This window comes from Hibiscus syriacus, unplaced genomic scaffold (assembly GCF_006381635.1).
Source record: "Hibiscus syriacus cultivar Baekdansim isolate YM2019G1 unplaced genomic scaffold, ASM638163v2 tig00110903_pilon, whole genome shotgun sequence".
NCBI lineage: Eukaryota > Viridiplantae > Streptophyta > Magnoliopsida > Malvales > Malvaceae > Hibiscus > Hibiscus syriacus.
This window is the reverse complement of record NW_024062906.1, coordinates 315,378-335,485: the sequence shown is the minus strand read 5'-3', so window position 1 is coordinate 335,485 and position 20,108 is coordinate 315,378. Positions and strand designations below refer to the sequence as shown.

Here is a 20,108-nt window from a genome sequence, read left to right as displayed (position 1 = left end):
ATATTAATGAGATAAATTTATAAAATTTTAAAAGACTAAAAGTTAATAGCCAACAAAAAAAGATAATTGCATCTAAAATTTTGAAGAAGATGATTACCATGCCAGCCTTGATCCATCCCGATAGAGGATGTTATGGTAAGATCATAACGTGGATGCGATGATATTAATGGAGCGGTGTATTTGAAAAGGAAGTGGGTGGATCAAACATGGATGTTGAAGGAAGAAGATGTTACACCTTCCATTTCAGTGAATGGAATACATTGATGTCTCAAAGGCCAAAGATTAATAACTTTTTGTCTGTTATGTCCCTGCACTCTTCATCAACCACCAAATGCAGTACATATATATATATACACACACACAAACACATCCAAGTTTGTACGCATCTTTCATTCCATCCCATTTGAAACACACGTGCATTAAAATAGATATCATAGATTTTGACCCTTGGATACATCTCGTGTTTTAGAAAAGGAAAATGGGTAACCTATGAAAATAGTCCCCTGATTTTAGGATATTTTTTATTGAGTCCCTAAACTATGGAAAATTACAAAATGAACAACACATTGTTTTTAACAACATATGACATAACAATTGATAAAATTGGCTTAGTAATAAAGTGCAATGTTCCATCTTAACCTATTGCTAAGGACTACACACATTACATGTGCAATAATTCAAACCCGAAACCACTCAGAAGAATAATATGCTTTTATTGTTGAGATCACACAATAAGCCCATGAGATAATATTATTGATTGAGTCAATGACTGATTGGTGGTAGTGTGGAAGCAAAAATATTAACATTAGGGACGGAGCTAGGATTTCAACTTAAATAGGATAAAATATAATTAATCATAAAAAATAAGTGAGATAAATATAATTGATCATAAAAAACGAGGAGGGCAAATTCAAAATAAAAAAATAGGAGCTCTAATTTAGGATTTACCCATATGTATATATAGACATGGGTTGGAGTTAGGGCAGTGTACAAAAGAGAAATATAGGGTCCTCTCAAATGGTAAATGGGGGATAGGTACAATTACAATGTTTTGGAAACTGCACCACAAGCAAGGGAGAGTGTTAAGATAAAGTCAGTCATTTCAACTACCCATTCTTCCCTACTGAAGTAATGTGAAAAGAAATAATTCATACAAAGTATAATACGAATTATTTTCTAAATTAGGGTCTCTATTTAAATAGTGCGAAAATCGTTAGGACTACACGATGATTTATGTTTAAAATTATGTTCTTATATGTCGTCTGTATAAGAAAGCCGTCGTTAATTTTAATGACTTCCAAAAATAATCGTGTATTCCTGATGACTTCTCCTAAAAATTATAACAAAAATTCTTATTTAAAAAATAATTTTTACTGCAACTTATATAAACAGTTTTTCTCTGTCCCCATTGTCCAAGCAATTTTATCAAAACTTATTTGCATATACATAGTGTGAATACACATAATTAATGTCATAACCATTTTTAAAAAAATATTAAAACAATTATGATATTATTTTTGAAAAATCGGATTTTTTTTAAAATTTGATTGAATTTGAATTAGAGGCGCCATCAACCTTTAGGTTAAGTAGTTCGAATACTTAAAAAATAAAATTAAAAAATTAAGAAAAAATATTTTAGAGACAAAAAAATGGTTTGCGTATACCAAAGATTCGTTTTTAAGGGTTCAAGAGTTGGCTATGCGTGGGGAACGGTAAGCACTCTCACTGTGCCCAAAATTGGTACATCTTGATTATATGTTGTCTAAAATGGAGGAAGTTTACAGATTTTAATTCTAAATTTTAATTACTATCCTTTTATTTATATGAATTAAAAATGAGTGAATCTCTTTTTAAAATAATCAACTCAATGAAAATGATTTAATTCACTCGGTTTTATTTAAAGAATGATGTTCTCTTACTACATGGATTAACGGAAATTGAAATTTAGTTATGTTGAACGCAATTCCATTAACCCACGATGCAAGACAACATTGTCTTTGAATATTTTAAATAAACAAGAAAATAAGTGCATGATTTATGAATGCAATAGTAATAAATGATATATACATAAGATGAAATATCCACATAATATGAAAAATAAATAAATAAAATAAAATAACAAAAATACTAAAACAAATAAAAACATATTGAATATTTACATTTATTAAAATAATTTCATTATATTAAAAATAAAAATACCTTTATTTAAAATGAAACATGTCTTATATACCTTCAAAAATCATAGAATATAAATAAATATTGAGTAATAATAAAATAACAACTTTATTCGAATAACCTTCAGAAGGACACTCTAGGTTCTTAGAGGTCTTCCATAGGTTAGTCAAACACTAAGAACTTTATAAATGTTAAAAAGAATTGAAATATATATATATATATATATATATATATAATAAAATAAAATAAAAATCCTTTTAATATAATATATGTACAAAAATACTATATATATATATTTATACCTAATAGATATTAAATAAAAAAATCTTTTTAATATAATATATGTACATAAAATCCTAGTAATAGTAATAATAGAAGGATTAAACATGATAATAACCCAATCATCATATGCTATCAAATTAAAACAATACCCAACATAAGCAAGGATCAAGTTATAAATGTTAACAAACTAAGATCTCTAAAACATAAATAACCCACATTTTATTCAATGACCAAAATCAAAGAATGTACAAATTCAAGGATTGCTCGCATGAATAAATCGAAATATCATGTTCAATAAATCAAAACAATATCTCAAACATGCAAGACTATAATGCGAATGTAAAGAAACTAAAGGGACTCAAAACATAATAACTCATATTTAGTTTAATGACCAAAATATGAAAGTACAAACGAAAGAGGACTAAAAGTGTGATTGCCCCATAGACCTAATACATATGGTTGAGGAGCTTAAAACGACGTTGTTTCCAGGTGAATATACAAGGGAAATATAAGGGTTAAGAAACCCTAAATTTCATTATTTTTCACCTCTAAAAAAACAAAATGAGAGAAAAGAAATTCTCTCTGAAAACTCTCCCCCGTAGGGTGTTCTATGTTTCTAGAAATCGGTAGACCTCTACTGCAAAGACCTTCATGGATCAGCTCTGGCTACCACTCGTAAACATTGGATAAGTGAAAGAAGACCACCAATCGAAGTCGATTAACGCCCTGAGTATAGATTTGGGCTTTGATTGTACTAAAACTCTCCCAAACGTCTTAGATCTACGAAAGAACTCCTCGTTTTCTTCAACTCCGATGACCTTTGTGCATTCCCGGTGAATGATGAACGAAGTGTGTCTTTTCTTCCCTTCGTTTTTTTCAAATCTCTCACAGGTTTCTTTTTTCAGTTTGTTACCCTTTTTCGTTCAATTTTCTCTTTCCCTTGTTCTCTTTTTCTAATCGGTCACCCTATGGTTATGTTATTCTTTTCCTTTTATGGTTGAGTTACTTTCATTTTTGGTGAGATTCCCAAATTTTTCAGATATAGTTCTCGGATTTTCTACGATGTGTTTGGTTTGTTCATACTATATTTTTTGACTGATTGTGATGATAGCTGAACAAGAAAGCTAACAACGATGAGAGTGGTTCAACATGGAGTTTAACTGGTAGTGACGATGGCGGCGCGAGTTAACTGTTGAGGCTAGGGTTAGGATTGGTTTATGTTGGTTAGGGTAGTGTTTGGTTTAGGGTTTAAGATTTAGGCCGATTGATTTTTTGCTTAGTCCCAGTTTGTAGCTTGTAATGATATGCAAAAAAGTAATATTAATATTTAATAATTAATATATAATAAAAAATATTAAAAATGACTAAAAACCCAGACAAAAATAGATTTCTATAGTTTATCCTCTTTGTCTATTCTTGTGTTAACAAGAATATGATAAAGATAGAAAGACAACGAGTTTTTATCCGGTTCCACCTTTTGTATTAAAATTGTTTAAAGAGAGACTAAAAATATCTTTATATCAAGGAAGATGTTTTCAAAATTGTGTTTCAAGAGAAACATTCTCAAAAGAGCTGAATTTCAAAATGTTAAAAGTTACACTTTCAAGCGAACGAAATTTTAACACTTTCAAGCGAACGAAACTTTAAGCAAGTCCTAATTTATTTCAAGCGAAACAATGTTGATGCTTTGGGTTTCAAAAAAGTTGTCTCGAGCAAGACAAAATTAGTTTCAAAATAAGTTATCTCATGCGAGATATAATTTTTTCTTTTGAGAACTGTCTCAAATGAGACAAAATATGTTGAAGTTTGTTTCAAGAGAAACCATCTCGAGCGAGATAAAAATTGTTTCAAAATGAACAAATTTAGTTATCGTTTCAAGGGAAATTGTGTTGAATAAAATGAAATTTTGATTCAAGAGAAACAATCTCAAAGAATACAATCATTGTTTATTGACAGTTTTATTCTTTAATGATGAGGACGACTAATCGCATTTGAATGAATAGGCATATGAAGACAACATTGTTCCTTCAAGTTGAGGAAGTCTGGTTGCCTGGGGATAATTTGATTTCGAAAATGACATTGCTCATTTTTATTGAAGAGATATGGTCGCTTTTGGGTGATTTGCTCAATATCAAATATGATGGTGACATACGTTAAGGAGGTTTAGTCTGTGGACGATGTTGTTCCTTCGTGTTGAGGACGTCTAGTCGTATTTGGGTAACAACATCTGAAGACATCACTATTCCTTCATGTTGAGGAAGTTTGGGTTGTCTGTGGATAACTTAGTTTTAGAAATGACACTGCTCTTTCGTGTTGAAGAGATCTGGTTCGTGGACAACATTTTTCTTTCGTGTTGACGTCATGTTTGGTAATATATTTCTTTGTTTGTGGAAGTAGAATTTGAAGATATTGTTGATCCTTTGTGTTGAGGAGATCTAATTGTCTTTAGATAGTTTGTTTGCCGAAGATGACATTACTCCTTCTTGTTGAGGAGGTCTAGTTGTGACCAATCATTTCATTCCTGAAAGGTTTGTAAAAATGTGCATGTACGAATGAAACTATCTTGAATGTTTTTGTGATTGTCATAATAAAATTCATCTGATGTTTTGAGTTTTTTTTGAAAACGAAATTTCATATTTTTCAAGAGAGGAGAAATTTCATTATGATTATCTTACATAAGAAAAAATTTGAAGAAATTTTTTAAAGACATCCTCTTGAGAGGGAAATCAAAATTTATTTTGTTGCATGTGATGATGAATATTTGATGCAAAGATGAAATTTCATGTGACATGTATGCCTATGTGAATGCATGTTTTCTTGATATGCGGTTAGGAATGATTGAACAAGTAGTCTTTATTCTTTTCCTATTCAGTCGCTTTATTCTTTTTTCACACCAGAGTGCATCCTTGCAATTCTTGATTTGTGCTAATTTGTTCTGCTCGCCCCAACAAATTTTCCCCCCAAAATGTCATTTTTGTGTCCCAATTCTAAACATGAGATTTTATGTCTGAGAGACATTTACCCATTTCCAAGATCTACTCCATAGAGAGAAATTCTTGTTTAAAAATGTTTTTCTTCCTCTTTTTCTTTTTATTTTCAAAAGTAGAATGAAGAAGTTTTGAAAAATATTTGATAAAGAAGTTTTGAAAAAAATGTTTGATCAAGAGTTTTTTGAAAAATGTTTAATGGAGAAGTTTGAAAAAATTGTTTGATGAAAGAATTTTGAAAAATGTTGCCCCTTACTTTAAGGTTCATAATTGAGAAAAATCATAAAACAAGAGTTCATCGAATATCAAAGAATTAATTGCGCGTTTAATCTTTCAAAGTTATGACTCTTTGACAAGTGTCAAGATTTGACCGGTTGATTTTAGGTTGGATTCCTAAATTTTCTATGGTTTATGTCATCGAGTTATCGTTCCCTTCTTTGTTCATGTGAACATTGTAGCATGCCTCTCATTCTCGGCTTAGCATTTTGATTGGATGTAGACAAAATGACGCAACTAGCTTACTCAATTACTAGAACTTTTAGAAGATTTCCATTTCGGTTCTCTGAAATCTTCCATTTGTTTAAGCTTCATAGACTCCTTTAGCAGTGGCAGTGCTGAGATATCGATATAAAGATAAAGCTCTTGAGTTCTTGTATGAAGTTGACTATAATGGGTGTTCCTCAACTCCCTTAGTCTATTTTCACCGAAACTCCTTATTTAATTAAATTCAATTTAATTTTCCTTTGTTTGGTTAGCTTAAGGAATTTATCCATAAATCCAAGGCTTTTAACCAATTTCTTTAGCGGAATAACTCAACTTCATTGTATTTATATGTATAGTTTTTCTTTTTCTTTGCCTTTATTTAACTAGTTGAAGGAATCTATTCATAAAGCCTAAACTTTTAACTAATTGCTTTAGTAGAATAGCTCAACTTTGATTTGTTTATATATATATATATACACACACACATTAACTTCCTGGGTATATAGATTCAATTTCTTAAGCTCATTGAGAAGAACCTGTCATAGTGTAGGTGTCGTTAAAGGTCAAAATATTCCACCCTTATAGTTCGTTTCCCAAGTAACTGACCTAAACTAAGTTCATCTATTCTACCTTTCCATTTTTAAAGATTATGATCATCACTGAACGTCCTCAATAGAAATGTGGTCTAATCAATTTGGTCCCTACAAGAGAAGGATATGATGTTCGGTGTAACCTTTGAGGCAGGATCAAGGGTCATTGTTGTCATAACGACCTTTTTACGGGTTGATGACAGGTTTTGAAAAAGTTTGTAAAAAATGGGAGTCACCACCTATCATTTTTAAAGTGGGATCGGGCCACATAAAATCAGGTAATTTAAATAAAATATTTTATTTTATAAAAAATACCAAGTTTTGGTCTGCAAAATCAAAAAATGGGTTTGAGAGTCGATTAAGTGCGGGAAGGATTAGCACCCTCATAATGCCCAAAACTAGTACCTAGTTGATAACCCATGGTTCTAAAATTGAAAATTATGAGTTCGAGATTTTATTTAATTTTTTACCCGTTACATATGTAGATTTGAAAAAAGTTATTTATGTAATTAGAAATTAATAATAATTACCCCAGGCATGAGCGATGCTTTACCATTAATCCCATTACACAAATGTTGTCTTAATTTTGAAATCATGATGCAAGAATTTGAAAATGATGTTGATTTATTTCAGAGATAATAACGATCACCCCCAAGCACAAGCGAATTATACATTATTAAAACCCAAATAAATCAATATTGCCTTTATTTTTTTAAAACCAAATTATTCAGTCAAACAACCGATTATTGACCTAATTATGCTAATAGGTTAATTAATGCTTTATCTAACTAAAGTGTCAAATTATGGATTTTAAAGGACTTAGTAAAACTAATCTTAAGATGGGGCTCTAATATTAAACCTAAAGATTTTAATATTTTATTCGAGTAGTTAAATTAATTAAAAATTTACAAGAGACTAAACCTAAAATAAAGGCTTTATCTAAGTCAAGAGTAAATTATGTAAATAACCTAAACCCAAAATTAAGGCTCTAAATATTAATCATAAATAATTTTTAACGTTTTTATTGAATATTTTAAAAAAATTCGAGCACAACATGAACCAACTTATCTCAGTAGTTAAAAAAGGGTAAACTACGTCAAATACAACTCATCTTTAAGCTCAGGCTCAAAAATGCCACTGACGTTTCAATTTTGCCTTTTAACACGAACGTTTAAGTTTCACTGTAATTTTGCCACTCCGCCGTTAATCTGTTAACGACACGATGACATTGCATCTTTGTTCCGTGACGGCGATGACATGGTTCCCTCATCAAAACGATGTCGTTTTAGCTCGACCGTTTTAATGCTCAAAAAGCTCAAAACGAAATCGTTTTGTTGATGAAAAAATGTTTTTCATAAGATTCAAACCGTAGAACTTTAGAATCTAAAACTAAGTACCCAACCACCAAGCTAACTTATGAACTTGGTATAATCTTAACAAACTATTGTTCTACTATGGAAACTGGAAACCACTCCAAAACGCGGTGTTTTAGTCTTATAGTTTCCGCCATTCAGTGTACCCAAAGTGAAAAATCGGTTGTTTTTGAGTGTGTGTTTGTGTTTGATTCATTCGGAGATATACGTTTGTATGTTTGGTTGTTGAGAAAATGCTGGAAACGTTGAAAGGAAAAAGGGTTTTCTTTAACTGTATTTGGGGTTTACAAATTAGTTGTGCATTTAATTTTTGATGAAAAGTTTCTCTATTAAAATTATAATGCTTTCTGCATTGCAGGAATTCAATTTCCCTGTGGATTGAACAGTTTAAGATCAAATACTAGTGTGTTTGTGTAGCAATGGTTCTTGGTTTGAATGCAAAGAACCGGATAGGGCCGACGGTTCGCGTTGAGTATCTAATCCAAATTCAGGAGATTAAACCCTGGCCACCGTCACAGTCACTGAGATCACTTCATTCAATCCTGATTCAGTGGAAAATGGTGAAGATAATTCGGGGTCTACCAAAACTAAGTTATTAAGTTAGTTTGGTGGTTGGGTATTTAGTTTTGGATCCTAAAGGTCTACGGTTCGAATCTCATGATTTTTTTATCAACAAAACGATGTCGTTTTGAGCTTTTTGAGCATCAAAACAAAACGGTCGTGCCAAAACGACGCCGTTTTTGATGAGGGAGTCATGTCATCGCCGTCACGGAACAAAGATGTTATGTCATTGTCCCGTTAGCAGATTAATGGCATCGTAGCAAAATTGCAGTGAAATAAACGTCCATGTTACAATTGGCAAAATTGAAACGTCAGTGACATTTTCGAGCTCGAGCTTAAAGATGAGTGGTATTTGACGTAGTTTACTCTTAAAAAATCGTTGTTGTTTTTATAGGTCACGGGTTCAAGCACCAACGACTGCAGTAGGGTGATTGAACGTTCATTGTCAAATGATTAAAAGTATTTAGAACATATACAATTTTGTATTCACCTTATATAAATAATTAAAAAACTTGAGCACAAACGAAGACCATTGAATTTTTTTCTAATTATAAGTGATGTCCTAATAAAAAGTTAATAATTTTAATCTAAATCAAGTAATTTAAACCTAGGGCTAAACTTAATAGGTAAATACAAAAAAGTAAACAAAGAAATATATACGCATGATTGTAAAGCAATAATGAAAAGTTTAAAAGGAGAAAAAATATAAAGATTAAAAGGAAATTGAATTAAATTAGTGTTTAATTAAAAGATAAAGGAAATTGAAGAAATGGAAACAGCAAGTTTGGACTAATATCGTGAATTAAGGAGATTTATAGAAAAGTAAAAAACTCAGGAAATTCAATATTTTCAAGAAAGTTAAATTAAGAACTAATTAAATGGAGTTAGTTCCATGGCGAGACATCTTCTGATCTGCATCAATGAGGAGGTCTCCCCAGCCACAAGAAATCAACGACGCGCCTCCAAACGAAAGGCACGCGCCATCCCGGGCACGAAACGCCGCCGACCCATTTTATTGAAACAGCCTCTCGGGTGATCCCGAGGTACGTTTAGCCCTTTACATAGCCATGGCTCATGCTGATCTTGCCCTCACGCTATGCATTTTATACGGGCTTTGCAAGCTCTTGCAAGAGTATCTTAGGACGATTCAATGGGCAAATTTGTGTTCAATTCCTTTGAGAGGTATTCATGAAGCCCTTGTTGAATTTTGGAGAGAACCTTTGAAACTAGGCCTCACTAAAACTGTTCTTGCTGTCCCTATTGCTATCTTTAAGGCTTTCATAGTTACCCTTGTTGATATTAAGGATGTTTCTTAAAAGACCAAAATCCAAGCTTTCAAGACTTAATAAGAGGATATTTTCGAAGCTAATGAAGTGGCTCGTCTCGTTTTCTGTTTTTCTAGTTGTCTATGAGACAATCGGTAGTGTTGGGTCATTGTTGATCATCATGTTGGGTTTCAAGATTAGCAATAAAAATGTGGATTCAGCAATGTCTTCCGTTTCATCATTTAGGAGAACTCGTTTCAGAAGAAGTGCAATTAGTTCTTATTTGACAAATGGGATATTGAAAAGGTTGGATTCCATTGTGGCAATTGGATTGATAATTGGTATGATCGTGGGGTTTATTGCTGGAGCTATGTTTTCTCGTATAAGATCGGTGTTGAGGGGAAAGATACCTTGATTGCGGTGAAATCTCGGTTGCCAGAGAGTAACTATGCCGAGAAAATCGGTCTTAAACAATGGGTAGAAGAGAATGATGTCCCTGAAATGGTGGATAAGTACTCTACACAGTTTTATCAAACAGTTTCTGAGCAGATTGATAGTTTGGCAATGCATTATAATATGACTGAATTTGTGACGGAATCAAGCATTTTGTGATTAAATCAATGGATGATAGTTCATCGGAGCAATCAGGCTCTGATGAACCCTTCTCCTTTCACTGAGATGGTTTTGAGTTTGAGGGAGAGGCTTAGAAACCATGAATGGGGAGAAATTTACACGGAGGTCGATTTGATTTTCTGAGAACTCATAATCACAAGGTTGGATTTGATTGAGAAGGCTAAAGGGTTTGCTGTTAAAGGTGGAAATGTTTCACAAAGGGTGTTTACAGGTGGTGCAAAGATAATATTTACCATTGCCAATTCCATCATCACTGGAGCTGCTGAGGACTTGAACTTCCTATCTCAGTTAATAGTGTTTTTTTGGGTTCTTTATTACCTCACCACATCGGATTCCGGTGGGGTCACGGAACAGATTATGGCTATGATTCCGATATCGGAATCGGCTCATACTCGATGTGTTGAAGTTCTTGACCATGCTGTTTCTGGTGTGTTTTTGGGCACGGCTCAGATTGCATTCTTTCAAGGATGTATCACATGGCTTCTGTTCAGACTCTTCGATATACGCTTTGTGTACATGTCAACAATTCTTGTTCTCATTAGCCCTTTGTTGCCGATATGTCCATCATTGTTTGCGACGATTCCGGCAGCTGTGGAACTACTGCTGGATGGTAGATACATAGTAGCTATGACATTGTCCATGTCACATCCTGATGATGGATTATGGTGCTTCTGAAATTCAAGAGAACATGCCTGGTTATAGTGTAACTCTCACAGCGCTTAGCATCATTGGTGGAATGACATTGTTCCCTTCAGCACTTGAGGTAACTAATATTAATCCTATTCTTCATTTTCCTTGAAGTACTCATATCCGATACTCGTTTCTTCTGCATATTTGGACACATATTATCCTTCAAAGGATTCTGTAGACACCTGTTTTTATTCGGGTCTACAAAAATATTATTATTATTATTATTATTATTATTATTATTATTTATTAACCAAATTTAATTACAAAATTTGCAGGTCCAACAGCCACCAGTATGAAGCCCAAGACATAACAAACCCGAAGCCCACCCAGATTACAGTAACCCGATTCGACACAACAACGAAACCCAACCTATGATGTACCCTAAGTCATTTAGGGTTTCATCTCTTCAACATCCATCCCCCTAATAGGTGAAAAATCGCGTCGCCGCCGCTATTCTGGCCCGTTCCTGATGATCCAGCCACCATTTCAACCGCCCCACCGTCATCTATAGTAAAACAAACCGAACAAATCAACCAAAACAATACCCAAATCAACAAAAATGTCATCCACAATAAACAAATCACCAAATCCATTAAAAACAAAATAAATCCCAAAAAATCGGGATTTCATCACCAAGTCAAAAATCAAAGCCCTACCATGAGAGAACTCATCATTATCAACCATCCATTAAAAACATGCAACCAAATACAGATAAGGGGAGGAGGAAAAAAAAAGAAAATACAAAAAGGGGAGAAACCATTCGGAAAAAAAACAACTCAAACCTATTTGAACCCAATAAAACCCAAATATATTCGAAAAAAACTTACCTTTGGGGGAGATCTGTCCCTCTTGGCTTCGTCAGGGGGATACGGTCGATGTCAAAGGTAAATTTTTTACATTTCGAGTTTGGGGTATTATTTTGAGATCTATGTGTATGAGAGATTGGGTTTATAGGGTTCGGTTATATGGGTGTATTTGAGAGGCTCGTCGAGCTTATTAACCCCGTGGCCATCGATCTACGATGGTAGGGATTTTGGGTTCATTTTTCTCGACAAGGAAACAAAGGGAGAAGAAATGGAGAGCATGAGAAGAGCGGTTGAGAGGGGAAAGAGGAAATGAATTTAGGGTTTCCAAATAACCCTTTAAGTGGGTTATATCTCTGATGCAAAACGATGTCGTTCGGTAGGGGTCAGGGCATATTTGGGGTTAATAATAGCACAAGTCCTCGTAGTTTTGTAATCTTCCTATGTGTTTCTCATTTTTGGGGGACAATTACATTTTAGGTCCCTCAAGCTTTTGTAATGTTTGTAATCTGGTCACTGTAATGAAATTTCATCATTCCATTTTTAGCTCCTATTTTATTTATGTTGTAATTTAGTCCTTATTTGCTTTCAAATATTTTTGTGTTTATATTTGTGCCTGGGTCATCCTACTTTAGTTTATTTATACACATGTAGTATATTTTCTTGTTGGTTCATTTTAGTCACTAATTACTGTGTAAAGGATATGCATGTTCTATTTATGTTTGTAATCCATGTACTTTGGTTCTGTATGCATTTTGGCCACTAATTTTAACTTTGTGTTGACTTTGCTTTTATTTCCAGTTTAGTCCTTGCTGTTTTGACCACATTAAGTTTTAATTCCTTTAATTATTATATAATAGGATATGTAATTTATATTTCATTCTCTTTAGTCCTTGATGTTGCTATATGTGAAATTTGATATTTTTGTTATTGGCTCTCAATTTTTTCATGTTTATATTTTTGTCCCGTATTTTGGTGCATATTGGTATTATTACTTCCACCTTTTTTATATTTCATTTTGTTTTATAAAATATCTAAATGGAAAATTTCATTGTGAGAGAAATCTACGAAGATATCTCCCAACTACAAGGGAATGTATCTTTTCGAGATTTTTTGCACAAATGTTTTTATTCAATAGTTTTCTTCGCATTATGTTTATTTATTTTTTATTATTTTCACCTATTTTTATTTTTTATTATTTTGTGTAAATTGCGAAATAACATCTTTTGTGAGGGAAATCTATGGGAAAGTCTCCTAACTACAAAGGAAGTGCATTCCTGAAGATTGTTCACACAAAAGGGCATTCGTTATCGGAAAATTTACATTTTTTTGAATAAAATAAAATGAATAAAAGGATCGTAATTTAAATATATTTTCAAGTTTTCACTTCCCAATATTTAAACAACATATAATTGTTTAAGTACCAAAATTTCGGCGTGTTGGGGGTGCTCACCCTTCCCCACATGTAATCGACTCTCGAACTCTTTAAAATGAATCTTTGGTAAAACATAGACCATTTTTGTCGTTTAAGGTTTTCAACCTACCTAACTTAAAGGTTGGTGGCGACTCCAAAATCAAATTGTGTTTTTCAAAACAATATTTCATCGCCTTTCCCTGAAACTAATTTTTTAAGTTTAACAGATCCCCGAGGGAGACGTTATGACATCTTGGCGACTCTGTTGGGGACTTCGAGAGTCAGGCCATAAACGATTATACGTTGTTTTTATATTTAGGAATTACAAACTTAAATTGTATTTTATTTACAATCCTTTTATTTATTTTGAATTTCAATATATCATGCATTATTTTATTTTTAACCAATTGACTTTTGATTTTATTGGTCTTCAGAATTGAACAAGTTTTTTAGCTTGTAATTTTTTTTCTTTTATCGTGTTTTTAAAGGTTTGTGAGTTTCTTCTCACACACAGCACGTGCATTGACATACCATAAGCTTACTTACGAGCTTTGTCCCTCTTAAGTTGAGGCGAAAGCTTAGCCTACGTGAGATAAATTGTTTCTTTTTAGCAAGTAACCTTTGGGGTTAATATACTTATGTATACGTGAGATAATTTGTTTCTCCGCATAGACACAAGGGAATGTATCCTCTCAAATTGAACTCGATCCGTACGAGCCTGTAATGGGCCAGGATTAAGGGATTGGCAGCCTAAGGAAGCACCAACATGGATAATTCGAGTACCTTTTTTTCTTAGAACCCAATACCGCATATAATGAGCCCTAGTACCTCACCCCGATAAAATTCATATCGAACCTCTGTCCGTCAGTAGGTACCCAAAATAAGTGTACACAAAGGAGAAACGACACTAAACCTTTTCTCTTTACCCGCATTATTTTATTTTATGATAAAGTATGTGAACTAGAAAAACATGTGGTTAGGTTTTACTTTCGAACAAAGCATGGGGTAGAAAACATGTTTTGGGTAGGATTTAACCTAATAAGGATAGAAAAGCATGTGGATAGGTGTTGCAATTACCTTTCAATAATAGTTGCTTGATATTTGGATTCTTTTATACTGACACATTTTCTATGTTTGATTGTTTATTATTAGGTATTTTTTTGCATGATCATCATAAATAAAAGAAAGGTGTTGATTAACCAAGTAATCATCATAGTAGAAGAGCGACCATTAAAATGGAAAAGAGTTTTCATAACAAGGAAGAACCCAATACGATTGTCCTAGTTTAGTCTAAAGAAACACAAAGGGTAAAGGAGATAATTTTCCTGAGGATTACATATCACATATGTCCACATATGTCAATGTCAATTTCAAGAAGAATGATATACAAGATTTGATAGAGATTTGTGAGAGATTGAGAGTAGCTACCAAAGAGAAGTCCCACAAGAAATATGGTGACATGGCCCATCTCCTCTATGTAAAGATAGAGGAACCTTTGCTTAAAGCTCTAGTCCGATCCTGGACATGCTTACAGCTGCTTCATTTTCAATAGATAAGATTTTCAGTGGCATTATCTCAAGAAAGTGATACTCAAGCACATATATGAAGATAAGAGATTAGACACCTTTGCTCTAGCTATATATGGTTTGTTTATATTCTCAAAGAATTTGTTCCACGTGGAGGTTGTTGTTGCAGATTTGTTGGACAAATTGGAGAGAGATATAAGTCCTATACCGAATGTCTTGGCAGAGACCTTCTGATCCTTAAATAATTTTCATAAATTGGAGGGAAGTCGATTTAGAGGCTGCACTCAACTGCTCACCGTCTGGATTTAGATTTATTTCTGGAATGAAGAGAAAATGGTTAGGATCATGACTTTGATCAGGGAGCTAAATAAAAGGGCCAAACTGTATTTGTAGATTGATATCTCTTGTAAAGATTAATTTTTTTATGAATGGAACTTTTTCTAAGAATGATTACTTTTAGAAATTGATACCTTTTGCATTTACATTATGCACTGTGTTTATTTAAACATTTTCACATTTTTTGCATCTGCATTTGCATATTCGCATTCTGCATAATATTCATTGAAGCATTTTTACATGCATTAATCATGGAATCATGGGTTTATCTCGTGGATGACTTTGAGGAAGTGATTCTAACTGTACAATTTCATTCACACAGTATTGAGAATGTAAGCAAAATTTGAGAAATTGAAGAAATAACTGGAAGAAAGTTTACAAAAGATGCAAGCAGATTGGGAAGCTAAAATGGAGCAGGCGCAAAAAGCCACCATGAATCGTATCTTGCAAAACCAAAATGACCTGGGTGATCAACTTGTGGCCAAACTAAATGCGCTCAACCAAGAAAGAGGAAATAAGAAGATTTCATCGACTATGGAAACCTCTGAATGTGTGATGGCACATGCAAATCCACAAATGCTCATTTCACCCAACAAGCTTCTTAGGCACCAAGCAGGCTTCTCCGCTACTAAAACTCATACAACTGTGTTAAATCCTTGAGGTAATTCTTCTGATCATAACATATTCGTTCTTAAAAGGACAAGAAGAGCAAATAATGAGATCCCTAAGAACTTAAAACAGTGGTGCAGAGAGACCTTTAAAGGAATGAGAGGACATAGCTCTCACAATGAAATGGATCCAGCCGAACTAGTTTTTTTTCCTAACTTGGTGCTTCCGCCCAAATTCAAGATGCCCAACTTTGAAAAGTACAATGGAACCAGTTGCACTAATGCCTATCTCACGATGTTTGTTCGAAGGATGACTGAATATACCAACAATGATGAGATGTTGATCCACTATTTCCAATACAGTTTGATTGGACCCACTTCTAAGTGGTATAATCAACTAAGTCGTACTAAAGTCTGCTCTTGGAAGGATTTGCCTAGTGCCTTTCTAGGCCAATACAAGAACATGATTGATATGACTCCGGATCGAACAACACTGTAGAATTTGGAGATGAGGAGTGATGAGAGCTTCTGATAATACAATCAACGATGGAGGGATGTTGCATCTCAAGTACATCCACCAATGACTGAAAGAGAGTTCATCACTCTATTCGTTGACACATTAAAATCTCCATATATCAACTACATGATAGGAGTTACCACAAAGAGTTTCTCTGACATTATCATGTGTGGATAAATGATTGAAAGAACTGTCAAGAATAGCCAGATAAGTGGCACTAGCCATACTGACAATGAGGAAAGAGCTGAGATTAACATCGTGAGATATTATCTAGCTAGTCTGGGGACCAGGCCTCATAATATCTTCCGTGAAAAGACTCACATTCATCAAATCCCAATGACTTATGAGGAGTTTCTCCCAACGCTAGTTAAGAGGAACCTTGTGACTCTAATTCAATCCAAATAAAGAGATGCCCCATATCCTGAATGCCATGATATAAACGTCATACGCAACTATCACATTGGGAGCTCAGAACACACCACTGAGAACTATGGTGCATTGAAGCGCAAGGTCCAATATCTAATTGATTTAGGGGCATTGACATTCAATTTGTGATGATGCATTATGATCGTGTGTCGACTGGGGCATCCATCAGGAATTTTTATTGCATTCTCATGCATGTCATCTTGTTTGAACTTGTTTTTCTATCCATGATTAAATGTTTGGAAGTCACTTGATGTTTGAACATTTTAAAAAAATGCTTTCTTCTGAGGAAATGAGTAATGAGCAAATTTTAATCTTGAAATTCCTTGAATATCATTTTAATTAAAAGACTTTTAATAATTGAGGTTGTAAATCTTTGATAAATGACAAGATTGAACCTTGTAAAACAAGAACCCCTAATCCTACTCCAAAAATACATTCATTCTCTTTAAGGGACTGATATAGTTTTCTCCTCGTATGTACAACCAATCAAAGGTTTTGCATTCAGGTATGTGTTAGGAGCAGATAAAATAGGGCAACTAGCATATGAGATTGCAAAACTAATTGGTTTCTACTTCTGTTAATGACATTCAATGATGATCATGATCTTCACAGATGGAATAGTCAAGTAGGTGAATCTAGTTTAGGTTAGTTGCTTGGGAATTGAACTCTAACGATGATATTTTCTGATCTTCAACAAACACCTGAACTATAATAGGTTCTCCTTGGTAATCTTAAGAAATTAAATCCGTATATATATATATATTCTGCTAAAACAATTGGTTATAGAGGAAACTCAAAAGCCCTGGCGTAATGAATAGATTATATTCAAACCATGACATTAATTAGGTACTTGGTAATTTGGTGTTTGCTTCACTGTGGTTGTTAATTTGAAGACTTTGTGACGACGTGAATCCTTCAGCTAGCTAGATAAAGGCAGTTATAAAAAATATATGTACAATAAAGTTGAATTTAACTAGCCAAACAATGGCAAATAAAATCAAATTTACTAAAAAGGAGTTTCGGTGAATATGAATAAGGGAGTTGAGGAATGCATGTTATAGTCAACTTCACACGAGCACTCAGACATCTCATTTTTGATTGATATTTTTGTACTGCCTTTGCTAGAGGAGTATACGAGGCTTAAACAAATGGAAGATTTCAGAGAACCGAAACAGAAGTGTTCTAAAGAGTCTAGCAATTGACTATGCTAGTTGTGTTATTTTGTCCGTCTCTGATTAAAATGCCAAACAAAAAATGAGGGGCATGTCATAATTTTCACAATGATCGAGGACAAATCAATAAAACAAACCTCAAAGTGTAGGCCTTTAATCTCAAAACCAAACTTTTGATCTTGATATTTGTCAAAGATTTACAGCTATGAAAGATTAAAAGAGCATTTGATTCTTTTGATATTCGATGAACTCCTGTTTTATGATTTGTTTCAAATGTGAAACTTAGAAGGAGGCAATATTTTTCAAAATTCTTTTTGATATTTTTAAAAATTTTGAAAATAAAAAGAAGAAGAAAATCATTTTCAAACAAGATAATCTCTCTTGAAGCCTATCTTGGAATTCAACGAACATCTCTTCGAAACTCAAGATCAAAGCTGGGGCAAAGGAAGCCAAATTTTTGGGGTAGATGGGGCAAGGAAAATAAATAGTCTCAGGTCGAGGTTTGCAAGAGTACACACTAATGGTAAATGAAGACAACCTAATCAGGGATAGAATGAAGACTGCTCACAGAACCATTCCCCTAACAGATTAACATATACATACATCAATACATAAATAGATGATACATGAAATTTGCATCTTTGCATCAAACATTCAGAATCATATGCATCAAAGACATTTTCTCCTCTCTTGAGAACAAACTCAATAATTCATTAAATCAAACACATCAAATATATTTCATCTTGGCATCCGACATAACTTCCAAGATAGTCAGTCGTAAATGCATAGTTTTGACCTTATAGGAAATCAATGTTAGGAAATGACCAGATGTCTCTAACCTAAGAAACAATGATTTGACTTTCTGAAGTCAATAATTAGATCTTCTGAAGACATTTCCTTAAAATGCAGAAGTGGGCAGCTATAATCGCTTGAGATTGTTGATAACTTCCTAAAAATGCTACTTTTAAGGCCTTTTTCACTTAATTTATTGTTTGTTTAAAAGCTCATTTTAGTCATTTTAGGTTCATGAAGTTTCATATAGTTGCATTTTGGTGGTATTGCTATTTTATCTCTTAAGGGTATTGTATGAGAGAAAGGTGCAGATTGGTTGTGGTGTGCAGGAAATAACAATCAAAAGGTCGTACTAGGAAGGAATGTCATGGCATCACATGTTTCTGAAGCATAATAAATGCCTTGGCATTTCTGGCACAGAAAAGAACAAAAAGATATTTATGTACAAGGACAGCTGGCACTACACATGAATAATGGTTGTAACTGCCTGCTGGGGGACCACTACCACCTGGAGGATAAGGTTCACACACAAGGTGTGACTCTAGGGGTATGAGGAGTATTTTGTACTCAACAACCTCATCATTATCCCTAAATATTTTTATTATATATTACACCTCATAAGGGAGAGAGGAGGAGGAAGATTTTCAGTAATATTTTCTTATCTTTTTCACCGTTTCCCTTCCTTCTTCCTTGAGTGACGTTCCTCCATTTATAAGATCCAAGGAGTGGTGAGCTAGGCATATGAGATGAGCTTTTAAGCGAAGGCTTCTTATCCCTTCCCTTTTCTACTATTTTTCTATTTATTATTGGGTTGTTAGAACGAATATTTCATGGCTTGTTCTATGGATGATTCGAACCCCACCATGAACTAACTTTATTTGGTGGGGTTGTTTGATGTATGTTTAACTTTATTTAAATGGTAGATTTATGTTTATAATTGGTATTTGCTTGCTTTGCTTATGTATGCTTCATCTTCTAATCTTGTAAGAGGCATGAGAGTGTTCATTTCTTAGATGAAGGTTACGTGTTCGAGAGAAATCTAGCTAAAAAAACTTGTAGTATTCGAGAGAAACACAAGATAAGATCCTCATAAGCAATGGGCTATAGTATTTTCATAAGCTTTGAACTGACCTAGTAATACTATATCTTAATCCCTTTGTACTTGAGAGAGACTAAGATAGGACTTTAATGACTAAAAAGGGTAGTTTTTATCAATAGTGTAGGCTGTCATAGCTGAGACTGAGAGGAGATGCCATGGCATTCTATTCGGTTAGGTTCATTTGATTAGAGATAGCGGGAGCACTTTCAGTAAAATCTGTCGAGCAAGTGAAGTTTAGATAGATTAAATCTGCCTAAGAGATAAGTTTAGCATCCTTAAATCAATCCCAACCATTCATTCCAGTGGAAGCTTGTCATGTGAGGATTATCGACTTATCATTTATTTGGTGTTATTACCATTTTCATTGTCTTGATAT

General features: G+C 33.6%; 1 pseudogene; it reads left to right on the top strand.

Annotated features, from left to right (window-relative positions):
• The first annotated feature begins 9,371 nt into the window (after positions 1–9,371).
• Positions 9,372–20,108, top strand: part of LOC120146199 — a 37,771-nt pseudogene continuing 27,034 nt past the window's right edge.